This window comes from Alexandromys fortis, unplaced genomic scaffold (genome assembly GCF_014885135.2).
Source record: "Alexandromys fortis isolate MF-2015 unplaced genomic scaffold, M_Fortis_MF-2015_v1.1 scaffold_54, whole genome shotgun sequence".
Classification (NCBI taxonomy): domain Eukaryota; kingdom Metazoa; phylum Chordata; class Mammalia; order Rodentia; family Cricetidae; genus Alexandromys; species Alexandromys fortis.
The window spans coordinates 8,577,957-8,602,567 of record NW_026067958.1 but is presented as its reverse complement, the minus strand read 5'-3'; the positions used below and the strand labels follow the sequence as shown (position 1 = coordinate 8,602,567).

Here is a 24,611-nt window from a genome sequence, read left to right as displayed (position 1 = left end):
TGGTAGATAGCAGTCTTGTGTGGGATTCTGTCCTTACGTAAATAAACCATTTACGAGCTGAGCAGACTCCAGCTCGCGGCAGTACAAACAGTCATAGAGACCATTCTGAAGTTGACCTTTCAGACAGATGAGTGTGCTGTGTCTGTTGGTCACAGATTGGACTCTGATATTCTAGAACAGAATTCTTAAGGTTACAGTAAATGCATCTGCTTAGAAAGATAGTCTATTACAGACCAGATCACCTGTGTTTGTCACTGTGTGACAAGGTTGATAATGGCTCTAGTTGTTAGGCTGGGCTGATTGATGGGGTCATTAATCTAGCTCCCACTCTGAAGGACATCGTCATCAGTGAGTTTTTAAAAATATTTTACTTCTGTTGCAGTTGTGCCAGTTTCTTCTCATCTTGGTTACTACAGTAACAAGAGATTTCTTGCCCATGGAGTCCTCTCATAGTATCTCGTCCATACGCTAGTATATAAATAACCACATTCATTTAGAGATCATGTGTTTATGTATGCATGTCATGTAGGGGTGTGTGTGTGAGAGCCTGTGGCATATGTGTGAAGGCCAGGGGAAGACATCAGGTGTTGTACTCTATCATTCGCTACCTTGTTCTTTAAGCCAGGGTCTCTTACTGAATTTGGAGGTACTATAGCCACTGTACTAGAGTCACAAGCCTAGTAAATCCTCTTGAGTCCAATGCCAGAGCTGTCTTTGTTTGCCATCATGCTGCAGTTGTAGGCAGAACTGTATGCCCATGTCCAGCTTTTTACTTGAGTGCTGTGATCCAGACTCATGTTTGCAATGCATTTTCTTATCCACTGGACGACGGTCTTTTCAGCCTGATAGCTATGCTTTTAAAATATAAAATTGAATATGATTTTAGCTAGAAACTTTTATGGCTTATTTTAGTATAAATTGAAGCCCATTGTGCTAAATCTAGTATTTAACTCCTTAACTACAACCTCAGCCTAAATCCACCCCCACCGCATTAACTGCCTGCCAGCCTCCTGTTGCCCGCCTGTATCTTCTTCCCAGAAGGCAGAGCCTTCCTTTATTTTCTTGTAGAAATTAAAGTCCCAGAAGCCTTGTATTATTTGTAGCACTGGCTGACCTATCTAGTGGACTCTTTCCTGCTTGTCTGTCTGGAGGTTTATGAGATTCTTGAAAATGGGAACTTCCTCTTAGTCAGCCTGGTGGCTCCGTGTTCACCAGGACAGTGACTAGACCTCCAGTGTTTATCTTTAAAGCATGCTTCAGTATTATACAACATTTTCTCTAAGTTTTATTATTCTGAAGTGAAATCAATGAAGAGCAATATTATGTATCTCACTTTTCAAACTCTCTGAGCAGGATAGGGTTTTATTTTAGGTTCTTAAATGACTCATAGTATGACGAATGTCAATTTTATAGTGCTTCATATAATTTTTATTACTTTTCGGGTGCAACCATCTAATTAGTTTCTGTAAGGTACTTATCAATTCTTTCTGTTTTAATGCTTCCATTACATTTGCTTTCAGATAAAGATGAATGTCATGCATCATCCAATATGAATGTTTTGGAAGAAAGAAGACACTTGCTAAGTCAGCTTACTTCATGTAAGTCTTAGCTATAGCTCAACACAGACTTAAGAGCAAAGAATAAAGGTGACTGGCACATTTGCCACTTTGTGACTTTCATATTTCTCAGAGTACCTTTTACTTCTCTTGTATGTGAAACCTTTCTTGGTAGGTCAATAACTTCTTAAATCCATGGTGCTGTTTTTAATACATAATATCTGTGATCTTCTGATGCCTATGGTGGTTTCTGCTTAACCAAGCTTGCTGCTTCCTCTATGTCTTAAATCCCATGAGTATTAATTTTGTTTTGTGATAAAACATCATAATGAAGACAGCTTGTGCAAGAAACAGTTAGTTTTGACTTATAGTCCCAGGGGGTCAGAGTCTATACAGCAAGGTGGAAGCAGTATGCAGGTGTGGAAGCTAGAGCAGGAAGCTGTGAGTTCACACCTTGAACCACAAGCATAAAGCAGAGAGAGAAAGAGCAGAAAGAGAAGGTAGGGGGCGGGGAGATGGAGAACACACTGAGAATACTGAGGCCTCAGAACCTGTTCCTGGTGGCATACATCCTCCAGCAAGGCCACACCTCCTAGATCTCTCCAAACAGTGGCACCAACTAGGGTCCTACTATTCAAATACATGAGCCTTGGGGAGAGGGCCAGTATTCAAGCTGCCACACCAGGTAAAACCTTTATGAAGTTTCAGCTTCCACCTGGAAGTACTGGCTCGTCTTTCTCTCTCTGCTGCCTATATCTAATGTTTGTTTGTATTCCTATGCTTTAACCATGTAGCTTTGTGTGTGTGTGTGAACTTTATATCTGCTATCTCCCATCCTAGGTTAAGGTTACAAATCAAAATCTTTCCTAATTTTTGTTTCCCATATAGCATAGACTTTAATAGTGTTCGTTAACACTCATTAAGCAAACTAAGAATGTACTGGGTTTCTTCCCATCTTGCCCTCTGGCATTCATTCTCATGGATACTTCTGACCCATGTTCATGGCAGCTAGTTATTCTTGTTATACTCTTCTGGTTGCTGCCTTAGCCTAGGAAAATACTGAACATAGTGCAATTAACAAGAAACAGTCAGTCCCAATCTCAGAAATAATCTTTATTGCAGAAGTTCATGTCTGACCTGTTGTTTGGAATACAGGAAACATTTTCCCACAAAAGCAATATTATAAATAGTGGTTTTTCTCTCAGCCAGCACTTTCAGGACTGTTTAACCCAAAAGCACCAGTGCTGCTTCAACTCCAGGCGGCTGCCATGTATTATACTGTTTTGTGGAGAAGCTGTACCTCTGTGTCTAGAAGGCTCTAGAGATACGTTGTGAACTTTATGGGCTAAGCTGGAGCTCTGGTAGTCATGTGGCTGGCTGCTCTTCTTCCAATGCAACTTGGCTTTGGGCACTGTGTCATAGACATTGGCCTATAAGCTCTTGACACTAAACCACTGATTCTCAACTTATGGCACGACCTTTTGGGGGTTGCATGATCCTTTGATAGGGACTGCATATCAAATATTCTGCATATCAGATGCTTACATCATGATTCATAGGAGTAATAAAATTACAGATGTACAGTAGCAATGAAATAACTTCATGGTTGGGGGTCACCACATATGAAGACATGTATTAAGCACATGTATTAAAGTATCACTCAGTGTAAACTGAGGGAGAAGCACTCTGGTTGGTCCTCCCCATAGTGGGTTAGGATGGGCTCAGCTGTCCCTTTGCTTGAGAGGACCGTTTGAAGCATATGTAGAGAGATGAAGAGCTGTTTTACTATCCTTTCTGCTCATCCACACATAGCATAATACATATGCATGGGGAATATATAAACATGGAAATCATTCTATCTATAGGGAAAACACATTAATAGATATTTGACACCACGTCAGGTTTTGTGAACAAGTGATTATCATTTCTACATGGGCCTAATGATGCTTCTAGTGAACAACATGTCACTGTGTGCATACACAGCCCTGAAAGGTGACAGCCTAGCTTGTCAGACTAAGAAAAATCTCTTCATAAATTTAAGAGAATATAATTTATTCAGTGATCATTAAGCGTTGCACACATGAGTACCTGATTTATGCTTAATACTGTCAGAGCTGGAGGCTAGGAAGAGTGAACAAAAGATGCTAGAGAAAGTTTACCTTCCCCTAGGGGCCTGAAATACAGGGTTCAAGGTGTTAAAGAAGCATCCTCAGTAAAAGTGTCATTGCCATAAATTTTTTTACAGAGGAAATTAGTGGGTTTAGGATGCTCAGAATGGTAATCCCATTGTGATTGCCATGTTTCTAAAGATAGTGCTGAAGGTTCACTGGGTTTCAGAAGAATGGAGGAGCTGTAACTAGAGTTAGGGAAGAAATGATAGGCTAGGGGATAGTCTGCCTGAATAGAGGGCTAGAAACAAGCAAGCTGCCACCACTGTCTGCCAACTTAAAGAAGATCAAGGGGATACAAATTGCAAAGAAAGCAGTCAAAGTAACACTATTTGCAGATGATATGACAGCTGCCCATGGGAGAACAGGACCAGGTACAAAACTCATCTTCCTGTTTTCATTAGAATCCATCTAGATTTATACATGAAATTAGTTAGTAGTTTTAAAAAACACTACTTAATAAATAACTGATGTTTTAAAAACAAACAAAACAAAAACCAGGGTACAGGTCAAATGAAGCATATTCATGGACCAAATCTGGCTCTGAGAACCTCTGCCTTACATGTTTTGTTGGCTTCTTAAGTCCATTCCTCCCTTGCATGTCACCTGACCTGGCTCTAGTACAGACAATTGCCCATTTGACCTAGGAAGTAAGCAGTGTTAGTGTTAGGAGTCAGGATGGAGTTAGCATCTCAGGACCAGGGAATGCTACTTGCCATGTGTGTGGCAATAATAGGTGGGAAAATTGGTTAAGTGCTTCAGTCTTGGCAATTCAGAAGTACCATCCAGATTTCTTAAAGCTGCAAGTCTCAGAATCTTGCCTCAGAACTGTTAAGTAGTTTCTGAGGCATAGGTTATCAACCTGCTTATCTTTTAAAGCTCCCCCCCACTGGTTTTTATATCAGCTTAGATAGAAAACTCCTGGATTTGAAGTATTGGCCAATCTTAGGAAAGCCAAAAATGCCCTACCAAGGAGGTGGGTCTCTGTCCCTCTGGCAGTAGAGAGTTAGTGCTCAGATGTTTCTGCTACGGGTGTCACGATCAATTGGAATGGAAGAGAAGTAAGAAACAACTTGACTTAGAGTTTGTGTTAGAAAAGGAGAGGAGTCACATTTTAAAGTGTACTTGGATATGTGGGAGTTGGTGATATCAGCCGTGACCCCAGCACAATTTGTTTCATAAACTGATTATACAACCTCATCCTCATTAATTTGATCTCTTTTCTCTTACAGCCTGGCAACTTCAGCAGTAATTTCAGCCAGTTTGCATTTAATGGAAGAAGACCATTGTCTGCTCATGTACATGTCTAATTCATAATAGTAAGTGAGGTTATGTGTATGAGAAATATGACCTTTAACATAATCATTATAAAGCACTTAATAACCTCCTTCATATGCAGTAACACAGCCTCAGTCCTGCAGGATCATTCCAGTAGTCAGAGTCATGTGTATAAGGAAGTTGTTGGCATACCGTTCACTAGTATTAAATTGAAATTTGAAGCAGCATTCTAAGTCATGCTGTGCATTTTAATATTTTTGGTTATTTAAAATGGGAAATCACTTACTTTTCTGATGACAGATCGTGTTTTCTTCCCAGCTTTAGCACCTATCTTATCTTCCTCTTGTATGAGCTTTTCTCCCCACACATATTTGTGACTGGTGCAGCCCCTAGCTACAGACTTCCCAAAATTAGTGTTAATATTGCATGTTCTCAGCACTGGCCGACCAGAATGCAGTGCTTTGCTTTTACCACCTCCCTGGTCAGAGTATTTTCTGCCATTTGTCAGAAGCAGCCATTAGCACCTGTGCTGTATCAAATATGCCATATGCTCAAACCAGTGAGGATAGTAAGGTACTAAATAGCAGTATGATGTACTGGACTAGAGTTAATGTCATCAGTCTCTGAACTATTGTGCCTGTAATTTGAAGGTTTAGAACAAATTCACCTTTTTTGTAAGCATTTTCATAAAATTGCTTTCAAAAATGTTTTCAGGTTTCTGGGAAATGTTAATGGTTTTCAGGGTAGAATGAGCTGAGTGATAGTTACAACTTCTCTAATCCATCTGTGTTCCCTTCATGTGTACATGAAAGAGATGAGAAATTTGGGGCACCAATGACATTGTAAGGACAGTGTTAGGAATCTAGTTGTGGTGATCCTGAGACATGCCGAAGACTTACATAAAACCTTTATCTGTTTAAGATTCAGTCTCCATTGGGAATAGCTGGCAAAGTAGAACTATTTAGACTTCATATCTAAATCTAAAAGAGTATACTTCCTCAGTCATGCTCCTGAGAGTTTGTGACTCCTCTGGATCTACCACACCAGTCCATGGCAAGTAGCACTCCCTGGTCCTGAGATGCTAACTCCATCCTGACTCCTAACGCTAACACTGCTTACTTCCTAGGTCAAATGGGCAATTGTCTGTACTAGAGCCAGGTCAGGTGACATGCAAGGGAGGAATGGACTTAAGAAGCCAACAAAACATGTAAGGCAGAGGTTCTCAGAGCCAGATTTGGTCCATGAATATGCTTCATTTGACCTGTACCCTGGTTTTTGTTTTGTTTGTTTTTAAAACATCAGTTATTTATTAAGTAGTGTTTTTTAAAACTACTAACTAATTTCATGTATAAATCTAGATGGATTCTAATGAAAACAGGAAGATGAGTTTTGTACCTGGTCCTGTTCTCCCATGGGCAGCTGTCATATCATCTGCAAATAGTGTTACTTTGACTGCTTTCTTTGCAATTTGTATCCCCTTGATCTTCTTTAAGTTGACTTTTTGCTCTAGTTAGAACTTCAAGTACTATATTGAAGAGGAGAGAGAGAGAGAGAGAGAGAGAGAGAGAGAGAGAGAGAGAGAGAGAGAGAGAGAGGACAGCCTTGTCTTAGTCCTGATTTTATTGGAATTGCTTTGAGTTTCTCAGCATTTATATTGATGTTGGGTATAGGCTACTATAAGTTGCATTTTTTATGTTTAGTTATGTTCCTTGTATTGCTAATTTCTCCAAAACTTTTTTCGCCATAAGTATTTATTAAGGAAGAGAGAGAGAAAGAAAAAGGGAGAGAGAGAAAGAGAGAGAAGAGATAAAAGGAGAGGAAAGAGATAAAAGGAGAGAGAGACAGAGAAAAACGCGTGTGCACGTCAAGGAAGCAGAAAAGGAAGCTCTCCAAAACTTTTATCATGAAGGGGTGTTGCATTTTGTTGAAGGCCTTTTCAGCATCTAATGAGATGATCGTGTGGTTTTCTTTTTCTTTTTTACATTGTTTATATGGTAGATTTCATTGACAGAATTTCATATGTTGAACCATCCCTGCATCTCTAGGATAAAGGCTGCATGATTATGATGGATGATTTTTTGATGTGTTCTTGGATTCAGTTTGCTAGTTTTTTATTGATTATTTTTGCATCAATGTTCATGAGGGAAATTGGTCTGTAATTATTTTTTGTTGTTGTTGTTGAGTCTTTCTGTGGTCTGGATTTCAGGGTGGCTGTGGCCTCATAAAATGAATTTGGCAATGTTCCTTCTGTTTCTCTTTTGTAGAATAATTTGAGGAGTATTGGCATTAGCTCTTCTTTGAAAGTCTGGTAGAATTCTGTGCTGATATTGTCTGGTACTGGGGTTTTTTGGTTGGGAGACTTTTTATGACTGCTTCTGTGTTTTTTTTTTTTTTTTTTTTTTTTTTTTTTTTTTTTTTTGAGACAGGGTTTCTCTGTGGTTTTGGAGCCTGTCCTGGAACCAGCTCTTGTAGACCAGGCTGGTCTCCAACTCACAGAGATCCGCCTGCCTCTGCCTCCCGAGTGCTGGGATTAAAGGCGTGCGCCACCACCGCCTGGCTACTTCTGGTTTTTTTTTGGGACTATAGAACTATTTAAATTGTTTATCTGATCATGATATAACTTTGGTAAGTGGTATCTATTGAGAAAATTGTCCATTTCTTTTAGATTTTCCAATTATGTAGAATACAGATTAAAAAAAATATGACCTAATGATTCTTTGGATTTCCTTGGTGTGGTGTCTGTTGTTATATCCCCCCTTTTATTTCTGATTGTTGTTAATTTGGATATTCTCTCTTTACCTTTCAGGTAGTTTGTCTAGTTGATTTCCTTAAAGAACCAACTCTGTTTCCTTGATTCTTATTATTATTCTCTTTGTTTCTATTTTATTGATTTCAGCCCTCAGTTTATTTCTTGCTGTCTATTCCTCTGTGTGTGTTTCTTCTTGTTCTAGAGCTTTCAGTGTGATATTAAGTTGCTAGTATCAGTTCTCTCCAATTCCTTTATGTGGACACTCAGTGCTATGAATTTTCCTCTGAGCACCACTTTTATTGTGTTCAGTAAGTTTGGGTATCTTGTGCATTCATTATCATTGAATTCTAGGAAGTCTTAAATTTATTTCTGCCTTGACCCAGTTGTCTTTCAGTAGAGTTGTTCAGTTTCCATGAGTTAATAGTCTTTCTATTGTTTCTGTTGTTTTGATATCCAGTATTAGTCTCATGGTAGTCTGATAGAATTCAATGGGGGTATTTCGTTTTTCTTATATCTATTGAGATTTGCTTTGTGATGAAGTATGTGGTCAGTTTTGGAGAAAGTTCTGTGAGATGTTAAGAAGGTATATTCTTTTGTTTGGGTGAAATATTCTATAGATATCTGTTAGGTCCATTTGGTTTATAACATCTGTTCCAGTATTTCTCTGTTTAGTTTTTGTCTGGAAGATCTGTCCACTGGTGATAGTGGAGAATTAAAGTTTCCCTCTATTGGTGTGTGAAGGTCAGTGTGTGATTTAAGTTTTATTAATGTTTCTTTTACAAATGCGGGTGCCCTTTTGTTTTGGGAATAGATGTTAAGAATTGAAATGTCATCTTGGTAGATTTTTCCTTGGTGAGCATGAAGTTTCCTTCCCCATCTCTTTTGATTAACTTTGATTTGAAATCTGTTTTGTTAGATACTATAATAGCTATACCAACCTGTTTCTTGGGTCCATTTTCTTGAAAAATCTTTTTCTAATCCTTTACTCTGGGGTAATGTCTATCTTTGATGTTGAGGTGTATTTCTTGTATGCAGCAGAAGGATGGATCCTATTTTCACATCCTTTCCAAAATTAGCCTGTATCTATCTCTTGGGGGTGGGAAATGAGTTCATTGATACTGAGAGATAGTAATGGCCAGTGATTGCTAATTCCTGTTATTTTATTGTTATTGTTGGTGATGGTAGTGTGTGTTTGTACTTCCCTTCTTTGCTTTTGCTGATACGAGATTATTTCCTATGTTTTCATGTGTGTAGCTCACCTCCTTGGGTTGGAGTTTTCCTTTTAGTTACCTTCCGTAGGGCTGGATTTGTGGATACTGTTTAAATTTGTCTTTATCTTAGAATATTTTGTTTTCTCTGTCCATGGTAATGGAAAATTTTGCTAGGTATAGTAGTTTGAGCTGGCATCTGTGGTCTCTTAGAATCTGGAGCACATCTATCCAGGACCTTCTGGCTTTTATAGTCTCTGTGGACTTGCTGTGTCACTTGCCCTTTTCGCCTTATAGCTTTTTAATATTCTTTCTTTGTTCTGTATGTTTGGTGTTTTGATTATTATGTGGTGAGGGGACTTTCTTTTCTGGTCTAATCTATTTGGTGTTCTATAAGCTTCTTGTACCTTTATAGGCATGTCCTTTAGTTTGGGAAATTTTTCTTATATGATTTTGTTGAAAATCTCTTCTATAGCCTTTGAACTGGGATTCTTCTTCTTCTATTCCTATTATTTTTAGATTTTTGTCTTTTCATAGTGTCCCATATTTCCTGGATGTTTTCTGTCAGGAATTTTTTAGATTTAATATTTTCTGTGAACAATTATTTATTTCTTCTATCACATTTTCAACACCTGAGGTCCTTTATTCCATTTTTTATATTCTGTTGCTGCTGCTTGTGTCTGTAGTTCCTGTTCACTTACCTAGATTTTTCTATTTCCTGAATCCCCTCAGTTTTGTCTCTTTCAACTGTTTGTTTTTTTCTTGACTTTCTTTGAGAGATTTATTAATTTCTTCTTTAAGGACTTGTGTCATCTTCATAAACTTGGTTGTAAGGTTGTTTTCTTGTGCTTCAGCTTTGTTGGAATATTCAGAGCTTGATGTAGTAAGAGGATAGTTGGGTGCTTTCCTAGTGACTTATTGCCCTGTCTGTTGTTGACTGTGTTCTTACACTGGGGCCTAGGTATCTGGGTTTGGAGTGATTATAGGTCTAGGTGCCAATTTCTGAGTTTGTCTTTGTTGGATGGGTGTTTTGTTCCTTGGTTTCTGTTTCCTCTTTGGTTTTCTGGTCTTTGTGGCCTGGATTTCTGGAAGCTGGTGTGACCTTTGGTCCAGCAGAGAAACTCTGTCAGAATTGGGGGCTAGACTTCTGGTGGCCAGTATGACCTTTGTTTCAGCAGGTACCTCTGCCCAGAGTTGGGGAGGGGCACTGTGATGAGGGAAGTGGAGGTTTCCCGAAGGGCCATCTATCTGGAGTCCAGTGGCCAGTGTGGTCTCTGTCCACCAGGGACTTTCTGTCTAAGTTTTCCTGTCTGTTATTCTAGCTGGTGTGGCCTGTACCTCTTCTCACTGGTGTAGTCTGCAGCTGTTATGACTGGCAATGGCATGCCCCTGAGCAGTGGATATCTGTAGGGATAAGCCCTCCCCTTGGGCTCCAACCGCCACAGATATCTTCCTGACATGGGGGCTCAGGCATTGCAGTTGGTGTAGAGGGTGCCATGGGAGGGTTGGTCCTGGGCTGGGTCTTTGGATCCAAACTGAAAGCATGGGAGGGTTCTGAGGGCAGGTACAATAGATATATTTCTTACTATACTATAGTGTGATAGAAACAATAGAGAAATGTAGTGACAGACTGCGAGGATGTTTTCTTGCCAATTGTTTTTTTTTTTTTTCAAGTGCTGAGTTGAGTTTGCTAAGAACCTAAATCAATCTGGTATTTTATAGGTTAGTTTTGTAGAGTTCTTTGACTCCATGATATCAATAATTTTAAATTAGAATTGTGGAACTAAAAGGTATCCTTCTTATTCATATTACAATTGAAGGAGTTGAACTCTCAAGCAGCCTTGATTTGTCTGTGTTTTAAGGTCAGTGGTGAGGGTTGGAAGAGATGCAGGACCTCCTGGTTGTCAGTAATCTTTACAGTAGACTCCTCAGGGTTGTTTTCTCCAGCATCATTTTATGTGTAGGATCCATAATCCATTGCATTAGGGCCAGTTGTCAAATAGATGTTTGTGTTTAATCTCCTGAAGCTGAGAGGCTTGTGGGATTAAAACCAGATAATACATAGAGTGTGAATGGCAGGAATCATGATGAAACATCCTTAATCAGACTCCAGTTCTGTCCTCTAAGGATGCTGTTATCTGGGACTAATTCTGCCTTCTGGAAGGTTCTTTGTGTCCATTATTTCCAAAGACCATGCTTATGTGAACATTAGGAGATGTATGCTCTGTTGGGCTTGAGTTTTGTTTTCAAAGGATTTTAGTAGCACCTTTCCACAGTGTTCCAGGAATTGACTTGGCATGCAGTATTTTAAAACCTGTTCTGTGACTGCATAGCACAGCTGCCTTTCTTTCTGTCTTCCTTCTATTCATCTCTGACTACTTTAGCCATTGTCATTCATTTCGTTATATCCTGAAAGATTGTGATTTTATTTTTGGGTTTTAGTATCATTAACTGCTGTTAACTAGCCTCCAAAATGCACAAGAGCTTAAATCCAGTTCAGTTTAGTAGCAGTAGTTACTGCTACTAAAACTATATTAGAGGCAGTCTTGGTTAATGGGGGACCTTCAACAATGGGCCTTTGAACTCACCAGCACCCAAGGGAAACCAAGAAACACTTCCCCAGTGCCTGAAAAGCTTCTACTTTGGAGTTGACATCAGTCACTTTACTGAAGTATTTGGGGTGGGGAGAACCCTTCACAAGGCTACATATGGTGCTGAGAAGAAGACTTATAATGTGATTATAGTTGAATGGCTTTTTAGTTGGACACGTCTATTGACAGTTTTTACACCATACCAGGAGAAAATGAAGTATGGGTAGGGTAATGTCATAGTTTTTATTCTACTTTAATAACAATACCATAATAACTCCTTATCTTCGTTACTTCTTTTCACTTGTGTTATATATTCTTCTGTGCTTTCTAGATTAGCATTTCAGCATTTAAAACTAAAAGCAATATTGTTATTTCTATGGCAGAAATAGTCAAACCAGAAGCACCTTATTTGCCCATAGTGCTGATGAAATTGAAGTGAGTTGTCGGTTTAAATAAATAAAGAAAATATGTCAGATATTTTTATTCAGTTTTGTACAACATGGTCTGTCCAAACACACAAGTCAGGATGGGGTGAGGGGGAGACTACAAGAAAAAAAAATGTGAAAATGAGAAGAAAATAAAATACCACTATGAGCATATGATATAAATTGTCAGTAATAAAGCAAACAACAACCATAAAAACAACTTTCATAACTTCACAGCTTCATTATTAGCATTAACTGGCACGTTTGGTGGGGTTTTTAGTAGGAAGTCAGTAGAACAGCATTCACATTTCTGTAGACCAGTAGCAACAGCCAGACAGCACAGAATGGTGGTACTCAGCACCCAAAGCCATGCTGTTTATCAAGACTGTGATTGAGTGGGAGGCAACTGTTCCTGAGACTGCACGCTGATGGTTTCCATGTTTTTACAGCGCCATTCTCATTAGGATCCATTTCAGAGTCTCGCATTATGTCCACTGTTCATCGTCTGATGTTTTCTCAGGATTATACCACATCAGATCAGGGGTAAATTATATCAACATGACTTATTACTGATGGAGTTAAATTTGGTGTTTTGGTTAAAGTGACCTCTGCCAGGTTTCTCCACAGTGAAGGAATGACAGTGGACCTTATTGGTGGGGAGTATGTTTCATCTTCCAGTAGATGTCAGTCTGAAGCTGCAGATAGCTCTGAACCCTAGGGATAACCATGCCCCCCTTTCTTTTACTTTATGTGCCTATTAAAAAAGTTAAATTAAAAGTTAGGCATAGTAAAAGATTTTTCTAAATGGTAAAAATTAAAATAACAAAAGTAATATGAGTATGACCCCTTCTTATCTCAGTATTATTTTTATTTTTACTTTTACAAGTCCTTGGGTTCTGTGCTCTGCACATGATACCTGGTCTTGCTCTATATCACATCACTAGAACATTCTTCCAGAGTCCATCTGTCCTTCCATGTTTTCTACCCTGTGCATGACTGCATTCTCACGTACATCTTCTTTCAGGAAAAGCCTGTGCTTATCCCAGTTGAGTGCTTGCTTTGTCTCCTGCCTTAAAAATCAACCTCTTAGCTCTGCATAATTGTGACAGAAACTTCTACAGTGGCTTCCCTCAAGAATTTACGAGTTTTTAATGCAAACGTGTTCTTGAGTTTAGAAACCATACCTTGCTTCTAGTGTTTTGGTGTCCCTCCTTTGATGAGATACTTGCTTGCATCTTCATTAGGCTCAGTGCTTTCTGGCGTATCTCACCCAGAATATGTCTTGTTTGTCTTCTTCCTACACAGCTGCTGTCTTTTCTTAGCTGAGTACTCATACACTGTAGCTTTTGCAGATTTTAGGTGCAGCAGTGAAGCTGGCATGATTTTCTTTTGAGGATTTGTTGTTGCTTTATACGTCAGCATTCTTAGCATACAGCTGTGCTTTTTTTCTAAGTGAGAAACTTTTACTTTTTCACTCAGAAGAGTTATTCTAGAGCTTTGCCATATTCTGATTCCTAGCATTGCTATATTCCTAAGTTTGGGGGACCAGGGTTGTTTAGAAGAAGGGCTACTTATGTCTGTGATTGTAAGCGGTGGCTCTGATGAGCAGGGTGAAAACAGTATATTGTAAATCAGTGGAAGAATGGGTGGGCAGTTTTCAGTGTGTGGTTCTGGAGACAATAGGTTGTCCATAGCTGGGAAAGGTTAAAATTATAATTTAATTTAGATACAGTTAAACTTATTTGGAAAACTAGAAAATATCAATCTAGAAGCACAACCTAGGAAAGACAGACTCGGAAACACAACTGCCAGAAGACATTAAAACAAAATGAAAGGAACACAGCAACAAAAAGACAACCAGGAAGAGTGAGTAGAGCACACACTTGAGAGAGAAGCAGGACTTGGTCATATGCCACCTGATCACAGCATGGCAGAAAGTGCGCCTTGTGCTGAGCGTTTCTCGTGCTGCTGACTTCCTGTGAAGATCCAGAGATGTGAACGTGGTAAGGATCCCTCACTGTCTGCTCGGTTGTCCTATGGAAGGCTCAAGACTAGAAGTTGCGTGACTTGCAAGGATTGACATCTCTGTCTCATCCAGAGAAGCTTCAAAGAGGTTGAACTAAGATTCATCAAATGACAGTTCTACTTACTACTTTCTATTATCAGTGGCACTCTGTATTATCCAGTGTTATGCATAGAAAAGGTAAGGACTGTTATTGATTTTAACATATATTTCCTAATACTTCTAATAGGTTTTTTTAAATATATGTTTTGAATATATTTTTTTGTCAAACTCTTACACCTATAATGTAGATCACTCAGTTTATGGAAAATGTCTACTGCTTAATCTAATTAATAAGGTTAGTCTTAATTTTTAAATTTATCTTACAAATCAGACGTCATTCACTAAAAGTCTATTGATTTGATAACTCAAAAGGGTTAATATATGCCACCATGATAACCATCACATGGTTGAATTCTAATTCTAATAGAAATAAATAGAGCACAGAACCACACCATGTGTTGCCTAGATACAGTAAGATACTATTCCCATAGTCTTTCTTCCTTCGTGTTCAGGAAACTCTTCTGGATAGATGTTATTTAACAGTAAGTGATACAGCTGTGGAAGGAGTAAGCTGTATAAGTAAAGTGTTCAAACTTGCTGCTTTGTTTCATGATAGAATAAGATTATATGTGCCCAAATACTCTATTTCTTAACAGAAATTGTGTGAGACTGCTGAAGAACAGGGCCTTGCCACAGTGTCCATAAAAAGCCAGTTTCTGGGTAGCATTATTTTAATTCCCCTCTTTTTGTACAAACCTTGGAAGTTTGTACATCTCAAAATGTAAGTTGAATAGGTCTACCATATATGGAGTTAATGACAGAACAAAATCCCCAAACTGGTGAAATTAAACCAACCTTTAGATACTAAACTTCATTGAGATAAAAAAAAAATAGAGTAAATCTAAAGATTGAAAAAACCTGGTAAATTTGTTAGATCTCAGAAGTAAAGGAAATTCCTCAGAGGATCTAGGCAGGTACTTTGAGACATCTAAAAACAAGAAAAGAAACTTGGCCAAATATTTCATTTAATGCACCATAATAAAGCATACATATAAGATTTTAAAGAAAAGTTCACTTTGCCCATCTAAACAGTCTCTCAAGTTAGCAAATTTTCTTGAATTTAAAAGAATTCTTAAGTTTTCATTGAGCCAACACTAGAAATCAGATTTTTCTAAACATAGCTTTCAAGATAAAGATTTAATGCAGCCAGGACACCTGGTCTCAGCACTGAAAGTTTTTTATTGCTTATGAACCACTGGTATATTGTAACTGGAGGTTTTTATCCTGCCTGTCAGTTCCCAAATAACCACTCTGGGGCTTAATATTAATTATAAATTGTTGGCCTATTAGCTCAGGCTTATTATTAACCAGCTCTTACAACTTAAATTAACCCTTTTCTGTTATTCTATATTTTACCATGAGGCTCGTGACTTGTTGTTACCTTACATCTTGTTTCCCCAGCTGCTGCTGGCATCTCTCTGACCCACCTTCTTTCCCCCGTCTTTCTGCTTGGATTTCCTGCCTAGTTATATTCTGCCTGACTACTGGCCAAATCAGCTAGACATATTCGCAGCATACAGAAGGGCATCCCACATCAGTGGATGACAGTGGCTTCTTTGATTAATGTTTCATACGATAGAACTGGCCTGTTTCTGAGGCCTTTTCCATACTCTTCAGGGCAGAAAGGTCAGTACTTGCCAGCAAGGGTCTAAACAAGCTGCGTGAGGAACAAACCCACAATATATTAGTCTGTGCCCAGGCTCAGCCTCAGTATAAAGATAAAATGGTGTTCTGTAGCAATCCTTATGGAGTTGACAGGGTCTTGGTCTTTGCTTGAATTCATAAAAGTTGTTGCCAGCATTTTGCCTAAGAAACATTAACTTTGTATTTTTTTCTGTGTAGAACAAATTAAATTTGTTAAAGATATTACATCCTTGAGTTTGAAAACCCTTCAACACCTTTGGATTGATAGAAGAATGGAATATAGCACATCTGTGACACTTGAACACAGCCATGCAGGTGTTGCCCGGTGGTGAAATGTTTCCTGTTCAGTCTGCAGAAGTCTTGGAGAAGAGCATATTTCTTTTCCGCTTGCATTTCCTCACATTTCGGACTGACTTTACCCTTCAGTTCCTGCTCTTGTCCCCTGAGGTGATACCAGCAGGGGGAGCAAGGTGAAGTCTGTAGTGAGTCTGTCCAAAGAGTCTGAGAGAGAGCATTCATGATGATTGCTATTAGCATGTATGAATTACACGGTCAGCTTGCTGTCCGAGGTGCCAGCCCATGCAGAGCAGCTGGACTCTGAGGAAAAGAGATGTAGTAAATACTAAATGCCTTGAGAAAAGCGTGCCTGTGATAGGAAAATGAATCTAGAAAAACCTGTAGACACTCAGAACAAGACAGATGGGGCATTAAATGAAGGGCCTCAAAGGTTTGTTTCTTGCTGTGTCTCTACATCTGACTAAGTGGGTTCGAACTGAACAAACTTTCTCTACATGACTACTGTGCCTCTAGATCTTACTGTGATGCCTTGGATAAAATGTGGAAACAACAGACCAAAGAATTATACATGAGCAAGTTGATCTCTTATCAGTGACTCGGTGGGAGAAATAGAACTTGAAATTTTTGAATTATGTGTCCTGTAAGGTGGAAAGACCAGAGTCAGGAGAGAAATAGTCCAAGATGGCCAGTTGTATCAGAAAAAATACAGGGAAAGGGAGCTGGCAGATGAAGGAGAAAATGGAGAAGTAGCAAAACAAGGTCTCCTCTCATTTTGCACCTGACTCTGCTGTGGCACTGAAAATCAAAGTGTTTTCTATGATTGTGAGCACAGAAGAGGGCAAAGGTAGCTATAATGCTCTTTTAAATTAATAATTAAAAATATGTATATGGTTGTTTTGTCTGCATATGTGTCTGTGTAGCCTATGCATGACTGATACCCTTAGAGGTCAGAAGAGGGCCTCAGATCTCTTGGGACTAGAGTTACAGATAGTTGTGATTTGCCATGTGGGTGCTGGGACTTGAACCTAGGTCCTATAGAAGAGGAGTTAGTGCTCTTAAGTCCTGAGCCATTTCTTCAGCCCTGATGCTGGTTTCTTTAAGAAGTGGCATGTGTAAGTTGGACCTTAGAGAAAATATATTATAAAATAAAGAATTACTTTAATTTCTTGACAGAAAAAAGTGATTAAAAAAATCACAAAGCATAAAAAAAAAAGATGACTTACTTAAGAGAGTTGCTGCTCCTACAGAAGACCTAGATTTGGTTGCTAGCACCCATATCAGGCAACTCACAGGTTTCTCTTAACTCCCAGGAATCCAGCTGCCTTTTCTGACCTCTGTGGGCACCTTCATGCATATGTACACACACGCATGCACGGAATTTACATCAGTTTTTAAAAAGCCATTTTAAAAAGGACATTCGCATAAACAGGAAATTGGTGCTTATCAATGGAGGGAAGCAGGTGTAGCAATGGACTCCAATGTAAAAGTCCCTTGTAAAGGAGAGGAAGGAAGAGGACAGTAGTGGAATATACCTTGATGAAGCAGAAGGACTTCAGGAAGAGAGCAGATCTGATCATGAAGAATATGAAATAAAGTCAAAGCAAAGCCTGTAAGAAGACTTTGCCAAGGGAATCCAGAAGAGAAGCCAGTAAAGAGCAAGCAAAGTCCAGAGACAAGGAGAGCTGAGCAGGATTGTTTGAGGCTATCCTGGACTACACACAGCAAGACCCTGTGTTGATAAGTTAAAAGGAATAGAGGGAAGACAGAGACAGGGAGAGGAATAAGAAGGAAGGGAGGGGCAGAGAAGGGACTGACAGTCTTGAGTGGAAGAGGAGAAAGCCAGCCAGAAAGCTCAGTCTCCCGATACAGGCAAAAGCAGAGCTTTGTGACTGCCTCTTACTTTTATCTTCTCTTTGATATCATTGTCATGACTGGGCAGAAATTTCACTAAAGGATTTGGCTTTGGAGCACCTAGGTGGTATGAGTCCCTTGCTTCAGGGATTGGTGACATGTGAATCTCAGTTACCTTCTCTGAACAGTATCTATTCTATAGTGTACAGTGAAAGTGAGAGCAGCTTACACAAACCACCCGATTACATTAACAATATGATCTGGTTAGATGTATGCTCATTTCTTTTACTGCCAAGTTTAGAGTCCTTGTTCCATTTTTGAAGTGTGCTCTTAAAGGAGCTTATAAGTTTGATGTATTTGACATTTCCAGAGATGATACAGCAGTCCTGAGAGACAAACTTTGATGTATGGTGGTTAGTATTACATGCTTTTCTTATTTTTAGTAAAATATACTGTTTAGGAATATACTTAACAAAAGACATACAAAATTTGTACTGTGAATACAGCAAGTCAGAACTAAGAAACCAGGACATCTAAGTAAGTGAAAAGACCTTTTTTTCAAGGAATGGAAAACTCGGTTTCATGACATTTTTCCTGAAATTGATCCATTAATTTTACCTAATCCCTATCATCTTCACATAGTTGTTGGTGGTGGTTATTTTTGTTTTTGTTAAGTAGTGAATCAATTTTAAAATATCTGACTTCAGGTTTTTATTATTAAGACCAATTAGAATTCATACTACAGTTATATGGAAGCATGAAAGAACAAGAATATACTGTTTTCATTTGCCTTGAATTTTCTGGTGTCATTTTTTTAACAACTGAGTAATACTCCATTGTATAAATGTACCACACTTTCCTTATCCATTCTTCAGTTCCGGAGCATCTAGGTTGCTTCCCGGCTCTGACTATTATCAGTAAAACTGCTATGAACTTAGTTGAGCAAGTGTCCTTGTGGAATGATTGAGCTTCCTTTGGGAATATGCCCAAGAATGGTTATAGTTGGTTCTTGAGGTAGATGGGTTCCCAATTTTCTGGGAAACTGCCATATTGATTTCCAAAGTGACAGTACAAGTTTGTTCTTCCTCTAGCAATGGAGGAGTGTTCCCCTGACTCCACATCCTCTCTGGCATAAGCTGTCGTTTGTGGTTTTTAATCTTAGCCATTCTGACAGGAGTAAGATAGAACCTCAGAGTCATTTTGATTTGCATTTCCCTGATGGCTAAGGATGCTGAGCATTTCTTTGTTTCTCTGCTATTTGAGATTCTTCTGTTGAGAAATTTTGCTTATATCTGTGCCCCATTTTTTAATTGGATTATGTGGTATTTTGACATGAGTTAGTTTCTTGAGTTCTTTACACATTTTGGAGATGAGCCCTCCATCAGATGATGTGGAGTTGGTGAAGATCTTTTCCCATTCTATAGGTTGCCATTTTGTCCTATTGACAGTGTCCTTTGTTTTACAGAAGTTTTTCAGTTTCATAAGGTTTCCATTTATTAATTGTCAGTCTTATTGTCTGTGCTGTTGGTGTTCTATTCAGGAAAAAAATCAACCTGAGTGAGGTAGGTAATACAGACCCAGAAAGACAGAAGTGGTATGTTCTCACTTATAAGTGGATATAAGCTGTAAATTATAGCATAACCCATAGACCCAGAGACTAGGTAACAAGGAGGACTTAAGGCGGCAGTCAGGGGAAAACACACATTAATCTCTCTGGAAAGGGGAAATAAGAGGAGACCTCCTTGTGTGAACTGGGGGCAGGTGGGGATGGGAACTTGAGGGATTGTGTTGGGAGGTAGGTCGGTGGAAAGAGTACTGAAAGAGTTGTAAGAAAGAAACCTGGTGCAGCGGAAACTCCATAAAACTCCCAAGCTAAAACTCCTAGCAATAGTGGATAGAAAGCCTGAACTGGCCATCTCCTTTGGTCAGATTGGTGACTACCCCAATTGTCATCTCAGAGAACATTGATCCAGGAACTGATGGAAAGAGATAAAGAGACCCACAGCCAAATATTAGGCCAAACTTAGGGAATCTTTCTAAAGAAAGGGAGGAAGGATTATAGGAAACAGAGGAGTCAAAAACATCACAAGAAAACCCACAGAAACAACTGACCTGGTTTATAGGAACTCACAGAGTCTGAGCCAACAACCAGGGAGCCTGCATGGGGCCAACCTGGACCACCTACATATATGTGACAGTTGTATAGCTTGGTCTACCTGTGGGACTCCTAACAGTGGGAGCAGGGGCTGCACCTGATGCTTTGGCTGGCACATGGGAACCTCTTCCTCATACTGGATTGCCTTGTCTAGCCTTAATACAAGGGGAGATACTTAGTCTTACCACAACTTAATTTGCCATGCTTTGTTGATACATAAGGGAGGCCTTCCCCTTTCTGAACAGAGAAGGAGTGGATTGGGTGAAGGGAGGGGAAACTGCCATCACAATGTGAAGTCAATAAATTAATTAAAATTTAAAAAGACTACCATAAACTAATAGAGATCTACCTGCTTCTGCCTCCTGAGTGTTGAGATCAAAGGTGTGTGCCGCTATGCCCAGCTCAAAACATTTTTTTTTAATTTAAAGGACTAACCCCCAATATTTTACTTTTTATAAGTAATCCAGCATTCCTCTGGATGCTGAGAAATAAGCCCAACCTTCCAGATGTCTTGCAGGATGCCCATATGGGTATGGGCATGAATAGTTTTTGAGTATACACAAGTACAGTCACCAAGCCTTTTTGCTCCATTTATCACATAATATGCAGTATTTGAAGAAAAACTGTCCTACTTGTATGGATTCATCTGGGAGTGACCACAGGCATTATGCCAATTTAATCCCAAGTATTAAAGTTAGGGTTCTTTTTTTTTTTTTTTTTTTTTTTTTTTAGTTTTTCGAGACAGGGTTTCCTCTTTAGCTTTGGAACCTGTCCTGGCACTAGCTCTTGTAGACCAGGCTGGCCTCGAACTCACAGAGATCCGCCTGTCTCTGCCTCCCGAGTGCTGGGATTAAAGGCATACGCCACCACAGCCTGGCTAAAGTTAGGGTTTTAAATGGCATGTAATGGTATGATTTATTGTCTGTCTTGAGCTTTATAGGGCACAAAACAAGATCCTATCCTTACATATTGCTTTTTATTTTCAGAGTCAGAGTGATGATAAAAATCTAAGCATAAGAACTGCCAAGTGATTTATGATATTTCATTTATTTTTCAAAGGATTGGAATGTCACCAGTGAGCCCATTAGAGTTGTAGACTTACAGCACCACAAATTTTAAAAAGACCAGCTGCATAAGCAAGTGTGTGAGCTTGTAATTGTATTCTACATGATTTTTTTTTAATACTTCAAAGTGCCAAAGAAGGCAGTTTTTCTTAGGTCATAAGTAGTTGTCTGAGTCATTATGACCTCAGACCTTCAAGCTCATTTCAAGACCTCTTCTTTATAATGCTAATACTTCTTTATTGTGTTCAGTACAACCTCAAGACATCTGTCTACTCTGTGTTGTGTCCTTCTTCATGAGCTGATAGCTGTATGGGTGGAATGTCGAGGGACAGGACACACCTGTGAAGAGAGTCATGTCTGTAGCAAGGAATAAGAATAGAATCCTTTTGAGAATGTGCTTCTATCCATTCTGTTTCTGTTGCTGTGACAAAAGCAATTTAGAGAAGGGGGATATTCCAGCCTACAAGTCCAGGTTGCAGTCCGCAGTGTAAGGAAGTGACGGCACCGTGAAGCAGCTGGTCACACCTACAGTAAAGAGCAGAGAGGCACTTGCTTACAAGTGATCAGCCCACTCTCTTCTTCATCTGGTTCAGCACCTAGCCCCTGAAATGGTACCATCCACATCCTTAGTGTGTCTTCCCACCTCCCCTGCAATTAATACAATCAAGACAATCCCCTACAGAAATAGCTGTAGGCTAACCTGATCTAGACAATCCCTCATTAAGACTCTTTCCAAATTATCTTAAACTATGTCAAGTTAGCAATTAAAACCACTATCATAGTGGTAAAATGCTTTAAACTTCAAAGTTTAAAGGATTTATCTGTTTGTGTATCATTTATTTATTTGAAGTGCCAGTTATGAAACCCAGGACCTCACTCACATAAGCTAAAAAAAAAAAAAAGTTCTCTGTTCCCACCACTAAGGCTGTTTTCCATTCATAGATTTTGATTTGAGGTAATTTTAAATACACATGAACTTTCAATAAGTAATATACATGACATTTTGCACCCTTTCAGTGGTACTCTCTAGGGCAGTGGTTCTCAGCCTGGGGGTCGGAACCCCTTTGGGGGCCAAACAGCCCTTTCACGGGGATCGTATATCAAATATCCTACATATCAGATATTTACATTATGATTCATAACAGCAAAATTATAAAGTAACAACAAAATGATTCTGTGGTTGGCAGTCACCACAACACGAAGAACTATATTAAAGGGTCAAATCATTAGGAAGGTTGAGAACCACTGCTCTAGAGTATTAATATTAGTACAGTCTTCATCTTTTTCAGTTGTCTCTAATTTTTGTTGAACTCATACGTGTGTGTGTGTGCGCGCGCAACTCTTATTTCTGGTGTAGCTTTTGTAACTATGTTCAAAAATGAAGCTTTCTGTAACAGATTCTTCTCTTCATATTGCCCTTTTGTAGTCTTGTTCACCTAGCCTCTCACCTGTCTGCCTCCATCCATAGGCCCTGCCCATAACTGGTATCTTTTTGTTCTCATAGTATTTACATTTCAGTGTTGTGTAGGTAAACTATTAAGTGAGTAACTTTTTAATATATTTTCATTTAGTATAATACCTTTGATATTCATTCACGTTGTTAAATGTATCAAATTCCTTTTCATTATTGAATAATAGTCTGTCAAAATATATTTTGATTTTTGTTTGCATATATGAGAATGTAATGTAAAATGTCACTTTAAAAGTACCAAAGGTGTTACATTGTTAAATCTGACTTGGTAATTAAGAGTATAGATTTGTTTTGACATGTTAGTCATTTGGATTAGGTTTGTCTGAACATACTAAGAACAGATGAGTCAGTGTTGGTGAACTAAGACTGTTTCCAGTAGGAAAAAGAAGCATCTTTCTACTCCCTTATTCATCCAGATAAAAATCTGCAGGGATAAGAGCACCAGGCAACTCTTCCTTCTGATTCTCTTGTGTGCAGCTTGTGATCACTGAGCTAGTTGCAGTGTTCCCTGATGTGGAAGTGTCATATAACAATCTGTTGATTTTATTGGTTAAGCAATTAAGGAACTGCTTGGCCCTGATAGGTTAAAACATAGGTGGGAGGAGTAAACAGAACAGAATGCTGGGAGGAAGAGGAAGCGAGCTCAGACTCGACAGCTCTGCTCTCTGAAGCAGAGACGCCATGCTCCGCTCTCCCGGGTAGACGTGATAGCTCTGCTCTCTGAGGCACACGCGATGAAGCTCCAACCCAGGATGGACGTAGGCTAGAATCTTCCTTGGGGTGCTACATACCTTATTAGAAATAGGCTAGTCCAGGTGCAAGAGTTAGCCGAGAAGAGGCTAGAATATAATGGGCAAAGCAGTGTTTAAATGAATACAGTTTGTGTGTTGTTATTTCGGGGCATAAGCTATCCAGGCGGCTGGCGTGCTGGGGGCACAGCCCCGCCGCTCCTAATACAACAGTTCCCCATGTGAATCTCCTACCTGTGTGCCTGTGTTTGGTTTCTCTTTTACATGATTATTTTCTTTAAATGTTGTCTGATTGAAATACATCTCCCCTCCTTCCTTCTGTGCTCCTTTTCTTTCTCTGCTTCCCTAGGGAGGGTGAGTTAAGCAAGACTCTGAAGGTTTTTGAGTGTTGACTAGGAAGTGAGCAGATGGGACACAGGAAGGGGTGAGGGACTACGCAGTGATGAGAACACAGTAAGCAGCAGGAACTGGATGGGGTCAGTGTTGTTATATATATTGTTTAGAGAATGAGAGAGATACTGTAGTGTTAAGAAAGTTCCCTGATGTCAGACAGTAAATGGAGAAATGGGTTTTGAATGCAAGGATCCTGTCTGCAAGGCTATGCTGGGCATGCAGATAGACAGGAGCCTATAGCTTAGAGTTGGGGGCTCAGAAAAGGTGTCTGAACTGCAGATTAAGAATATCAAGCAGCTGGCTTCTCAGCTGTCAGTGTGGTAAATAAAACCATAACTGGTTAAGGTTCCCTGGAGAGAAGGTGCACAGTTAGGTCTGGTGTTTACTTAGAGGAATTCAGCATTCTTTCTCATATTCAGTGAAAAGCAAGCAGTACTGGAAAGGTTGAGAATAGTAGTCATTTGATGCTAAGAGGTGAGAGAAGACGAAGACCAACAGGCCCTGTGGATGGTGTTGGCAGAAGCCATCTTGGAAAATGGAGGCAGGATGTCAAGAGAATGAAGAGGAGACAAGAAAATGAATAAGAATACGTAGGCAGTGCTAAACAGAAGTTTGTTTGCAATAGGGAATTTTTTTTTACCATGGAGTTCTTTCTATTTATTTATTTATTTGTTTGTTTATTTATTTATTTATTTATTAAAGATTTCTGACTCTTCCCCTCCACCGCCTCACATTTCCCTTCCCCTCCCCCAATCAAGTCCCCCTCCCTCATTAGCCCAAAGAGCAATCAAGTTTCCCTGCCCTGTAGGAAGTCCAAGGACCACCCACCTCCATCCAGGTCTAGTAAGGTGAGCATCCAAACTGCCTAGGCTCCCACAAAGCCAGTT

At 39.3% G+C, this 24,611-nt stretch overlaps 1 protein-coding gene across 9 annotated transcripts in view; it reads left to right on the top strand.

Moving 5' to 3' along the window:
• Znf438 (zinc finger protein 438) overlaps positions 1–24,611 on the top strand; it is a 144,649-nt gene that overhangs the window by 32,219 nt on the left and 87,819 nt on the right. For 4 of the 9 annotated variants that reach the window (XM_050152540.1, XM_050152539.1, XM_050152545.1 and 1 more), the window contains exons 2-3: positions 1,521–1,598; positions 4,957–5,043. The exons of 2 other annotated variants lie outside the window; for them this stretch is intronic. The gene's annotated coding sequence lies outside the window, so the exon portion shown is untranslated. Of the gene's footprint in view, positions 1–1,520; positions 1,599–4,956; positions 5,044–13,583; positions 14,179–24,611 lie in introns of those variants that run through there. 3 more of the 9 variants (XM_050152543.1, XM_050152541.1, XM_050152546.1) reach the window with 2 other exon arrangements.